Here is a 5,838-nt window from a genome sequence, read left to right as displayed (position 1 = left end):
TCATGAATGAAGAAATGAAAAGAACCAGGTTAGCAAAAGGGAAAAGACATCTTCTGGCCTAATCAAGCTCATCCTCATGATATTCCCCATTCAGAGTTTTTTTCCTTATTCATTTTTTTTTTCTTCATCATCTACCAAAAAAAACCAAACCAAACAAACAAACAAATAAACAAAAAAAAAAAAAAAACAGTTTCAATAGGCCTTCCCACAACCATGGCTATTGTTACACTATCTTTAAGTAGAATGAAATTATAGTTAGAGTTAAGCTGCCAGTCTTCTCAGAGAGGTTCATATTATTATTATTTTTTTATTTTATTTTATTTTAGGAATCTGTGAGAAGACTGGGATTTAATTCTAACTCCTCCTCAAATTTAATTTTCATTCCATCTTAAAGATACAGTATCAATAGTCATATAGTAATAGTATTTTAAAAAGAAGGTGGATGTTTATGGGAATTTTAATTAAACTGACAATTTCTACTGAGAAAGATGTTAAAGTAGTTTTTACACTAACCTAACCCTTCCTCACAAGACTGGCACAAGATTACAGATACATTTTATGGTAGACTACAAGTACTCTCAGCCACAGAGGAGTGAAAGGATGAAGGGAATATGCAGAGAGAACTATGGGAAGATGCTTTTGAACTGATATATTGTGGAGTAAGTAGTGCACATGGAATAAGTAGAGCCAAGAATAAGCTAAGGATAAACTGAATTTAAAAACATTCTAATTAAGAGGTTGCACTATTTTTATACCATTAGAATGATGATGATGATGATGATGATGATGATGATCCATTATTATAAATGTGTAAGATAAGGCATACATTGCCAGAGTAAATATATTGTCAATTTTATTAAATTGGATTTTGAAAGAAGTTAAATTTTATCATAGAGTAGATTATTGAGAAGTAATATTTATACAAACACAGATAATGGTTAGGATTTATAAGGTTTTTAAGTATTAGCATTTTAAGGTTTTTAAATTACTTTATATATCTTATCTCATTTGAGCTACACAACACTCCTGTTAACTAGATGCTATTTTAATTCCTATTCAAAGATGAGGAAACTGATTTTGAATTGTGATATAAGTGGGGGGAAAAAAAACAGACAAGTTTAAGATACATTGCTATGATGAAGTCTTGAAGTCAATATATAAAACGAAAGTTATGCAAATATTTTTACCTGATCAGAAGTTAATTAACATTAGTAATTCTGTGATCAAATTAATGTAGGTATTTCTTCAACTGATGAAGGTAAGAAACAATTCATAAATATTCTGGCATCCTTTATAATTTTTTGTCCAGGTTTTCCCATAAAAATCCAGATGATATCTATATAGTTTTTTGTGGGGGGTTTTAGAGCTAGTATTCTAGATTTCTTGTCATTTAAATAATAATGGTATGTATTAATTATTTATTGGTTTCCATTCTCTCACTCCATTACTGGCCTCCTGTATTTGTGTGTGTGTGTGTGTTTCTATTCAGTCTCTCTGGTGACATTCTTTACAGAAAAACAATAATAGCAATATTTTTATATACTTCACATATCTAAGGCTGGAAAGAAGCTTGATGGTATTCTAGTCCAACCCTTTCATTTTACAAATGAGGAAATTAAGATTCAGCTTATATGACTTGCCCAAAATGACACATTTGATTTGCAAGGGAACTAAGATTTGAAATTCAGTAGGCACTAGAAAGTGGGAATTCAGTCTATGACATCATTGGCATTGAGAAGCTCTGATGAGAAAATTTTTATATCTTTCTATAAATGTAGATTAGTACCTTCTTTGTAGTTTTAGAGAGATGAGATGTTAAGTGATGATGAATTTCACACAGCCAGAATATGTCTGATTAAGGGCTTGAACTGTGACCACGTGGCTCATGACCAGTTCTCTATCTTTTATTCTATGAAATATGAACATAGTTTAAAATTGGAAATATGTTGTAGTCTGTTTATAACCACCATTGTTTACCCTTTGAGTAAGTCATCAATTTTAAATATATATTGTGATGGACAGCTAGGTGGTAAAATGTCAAGAGTTCCAGGTTTGGAGATAAAAAGACTCATCTTTCCTCTTAAGATGATTAAAAAAGGTTAAAGAGACATATTTTCTGGATAATTTAATCATTTTTAAAAATAAGGACAACACTTTTTAAAATAAAAAGTATGGTCACTGTTTCTCTTAGACTAAAAAATAATTATGGCAACTGGCTCAGTTTATATATCCTTTGAAGAATAGGTGGTCCCCAGGGTGGTAATCAATCCTGATTAATTTACAGTTAATGAGAGAATGAATATTACAATGAAGGCCAAAGGGGAATGACATATTACCTCCCCAAAGCTAGCCACTTCCCAGCTTTGGAACAAAGCTGGTGGTGTTGGAGCCACCACCTTGGGATCATTCTTCTTACCTCTGAAACTCTCAACCTACCACTCATTCCTCATCTTGCACCTCTTAGACTTTAGCCCTTGATCCCTGAACTTGCACTCTTCTCTCTTACATTAGTGCAGTCATGGCTGAGCACAAGGAGCCCAACTTGACTGGTGCCAAACAAAGCACTAGAGTGTGGCTTGTGAAAGATCTTTTCTCAGCAATGGGCCAAAACTTCAGAAGGGGAGAAATAGATAAACTGAGAATTACTAAAAATCATAAAAGGACTGAAGCATCTTTTACTTTGAATAAGGAACCTGCATCTATCCATGATATTGGTGAAAAATCTGCTTCTGTCAGGGCTCCTAAAGAACATCTGTTTCTCTTGCAAAGACATTGATTGCATTGATACTCTTTACAGAGAGCTCATCAGAAGGCTAGCCTGAAGAAAAGTCCGAGAGCAGTAAAAATGATAAATTTTCATTGGAAGAAATAATGGTACAGTGTGCTGAATGCAGACCTGCTGCCAGTGAAAACTATGTGAGATTGGAAAGGTTACAAATATATGAATCTTCAAAACCTGTAAGATTTTTTACAGCAGCTAGAAAAAGCTGTTGCAACCAATTTTAAACCACAGGTTAATCATCAATACAATACTGAATATGAAAAGAAAAAGAAATAAGATGGAAAGTGTGCTAGAACTGATAAGCAATAGATTTTGGACATGTTTTCATGTTTTGAAAAACATTGGTATTACAACATTAAGGGTTTAGTGGGCATCACCAAGCAGCCTGAAAGCTATCTTGAAAGAAATAGGCATTTACAATTTTAAGGGAACCCATAAAAATACCTGGGAACTGAAGTCGGTATACAGTTATTACTAAGGAGGGATAAGAGGGATTAGAAAGACCTCATGTATATGTCAAGGAGATGGTAGTAGGATGGCTGGTGATTGTACTAGGCAAATCCTGCAGCTGTCTTCAAAACTTTGAGTAGTATGTTAAAAAGATTACAGTTAAAGTTACTGGTACTTCTGGATTCTCCAGCTACACTCATTTTTTTTTTTTTTTTCTGAGGCAATTGGGGTTAAGTTACTTGCCCAGGGTCACACAACTAAGAAGTTAAGTGTTTGAGATCAAATTTGAACTCAGGTCCTCTTGACTTCAGGACTGGTGCTCTAAACTATGCCATCTACCTGCCCCACTTTATTTTTTGAATAAATGTTCCAAAGTTTGGGGGAGGGAAGTTATTTATAAAAGAAATTTGTAATAAGCTGATATAAGGGATTTTTTTTTACTTTAAAATTGGTTTTGTTTTTAAGTATTGACTTTAAAATACCAAATAGGAAAAGGTTTTCTAATACCAGGGAAAGCTTTGAATTAAGAGCAAATGTATTATTGAATGGAGCTTTGCCTTTACCTGCCCACAGTAAACAACCACTTAAAAATGGTTAGCCTGGGAAAGAGAGGCAACCTCCTGAATGAAAAAACAAAGAATGAGATTTTTTCATTCTGAAATATGCCTGAAAAAGTTATCCATTAAGTTTGTTTTAAAAATATGATCATTTTAATTTGTTAAAAAATAAGGGACTGAGAATTTATGTTACCCTTGGAAAAAACCTATCTATACCCACACCACCCCCAACCTTGGGCAATTTAGACAAAAGGATGTCTCCATTCAATTTAGACAAAAGGGTCTGTCTTCTCTAAAGGTTGACTGAGTGAAATTCATACTAAAGATTCCTTTTAAAATTGAGTACAATTATACAGAGGAGAAAGTTAACTCAATCTTCAGAAATTTAGCTGTTGAAAATAGAAAGAAGAAATTCTGAATCTCTTTAAATAATTAGTTATTAATAATCATCCCTCTTATTGAGTTCAAATCTGGCCTCAGATACTTACTAATTATATGACCATGGGCAAGTCACTTAATCCTGTCTGCCTTAATTTTCACATCTATAAAATGAGCTGGGAAGGCAAGTAGCAACTTATTCAAATATCTTTGTCAAGAAAACCCTGAATGAAGTAACAAAAAACACACAAAACTAAAAACAATTGCACAACAATAAAGATATTATGATATTAAGCATCAGAATTGAATATCTTTTATATTGCACTACCTAAACAAAGTAAATTTGATGAGATTTAGATTTAGGGAACCAAAATCAAATTAGGATTTCTGGTGATAAGGGAATTAAATGATAAGATCTAGTGGCAGGTTTGGAGTTCAGGGAACCAAATGGAGTGGTTTGACTCCTTTGCATCCCCTTGAGATTCAGTGCAAGAGTAGGGAGTTTTGGGGACTCCCTTCTGGTGATGGTGAGGTTCTTTGTAAAGGAATTTGCAGACACCAAACCTAAATTAATAAAAGAGGTTTATTATAGGGATTAAAAGTAAGGTTAGAAATCCTGACAGAGAGGCATGAAGTTTGGTTAGGGAAATAGGTGAGGATAAGGAGAGGATAACACTGGAAAAGAATATTATTCCAGCAGGCAGATCAATGGAAAATGGAGTTTTGCACTGAGAATGCAGTTCTCAGTGGACAGAAGGTCCTGGCAGCAAAGGGAGCTGCCAAGGTCCATCTGCAAAGACCTTAGCTGATGGAAGCTCATTATATTGGTTGTCTTGGTGGGGGTTGAGAAACCCAAGCAGATCAGAACCAGTGGGGACTGGGCAACCCAAGAAAGTTAGAATTGGGGTTGGGACAACTGTAGCAGATCAGAACCAGTGAAGGCTGGGAGAGCCCAAGTTGGCTCAGATCCAGTTGGGGCTGCAACAAGCCAAGATCTCCTATTGGAATTCAAAGGGATGCTTTTGACCAGTATTTGTGAATCAAAAACCCTGGCATCCAGGAAAGACAACTTTTTCTGGAGAGGATATGCCTCAGCCAGAAGGGGCTGAGAATTTGAAAGGAATCTCAGAACAAAAGGAAATATAGTTTCTTAAAGGGACCACAACCTGCTTCAAATTAACCTACCTCAACCAAAAATGCATTAGTGTTCCAATTTTCCCATAGCTTTTCTAACATTTATCATTTTTCTTTTCTGTCATCCTAGTCAATTTGATAGGTGAGCTAGTATCTCAAAAGTTGTTAAAATTTGCATTTCTCTAATAAAAATTATTTAAAACATTTTTCATATGACTATAGATGGCTTTAAATTCTTAATTGAAAACTTCCTGTGCATACTCTTTGATCTGGCAGTGTTACTAGTGGGGTTATATCCCCAAAGAGATATTAAAGAAGGGAAAGGGATCTGTATGTGCAAGAATGTTTATGGTAGCCCTCTTTGTAGTGACCAGAAACTAGAAATTGAATGGATGCCCATCAATTGGAGAATGGCTGAATAAGTTGTGGTATATGAATGTTATGGAATATTATTGTTCTGTAAGAAATGACCAGTAGGATGATTTCAGAAAGGCTTGGAGAGACTTACATGAACTGATGCTGAGTGAAATGAGCAGG

At 34.5% G+C, this 5,838-nt stretch overlaps 1 pseudogene; it reads left to right on the top strand.

Annotated features, from left to right (window-relative positions):
- Nucleotides 1–2,518: 2,518 nt before the first annotated feature.
- Nucleotides 2,519–3,260, top strand: LOC127543996 (general transcription factor IIF subunit 2-like; annotated as a pseudogene).
- Nucleotides 3,261–5,838: the final 2,578 nt, after the last annotated feature.

Source organism: Antechinus flavipes, chromosome 1 (genome assembly GCF_016432865.1).
Source record: "Antechinus flavipes isolate AdamAnt ecotype Samford, QLD, Australia chromosome 1, AdamAnt_v2, whole genome shotgun sequence".
Classification (NCBI taxonomy): domain Eukaryota; kingdom Metazoa; phylum Chordata; class Mammalia; order Dasyuromorphia; family Dasyuridae; genus Antechinus; species Antechinus flavipes.
This window is presented reverse-complemented; position numbering and strand designations above follow the sequence as displayed.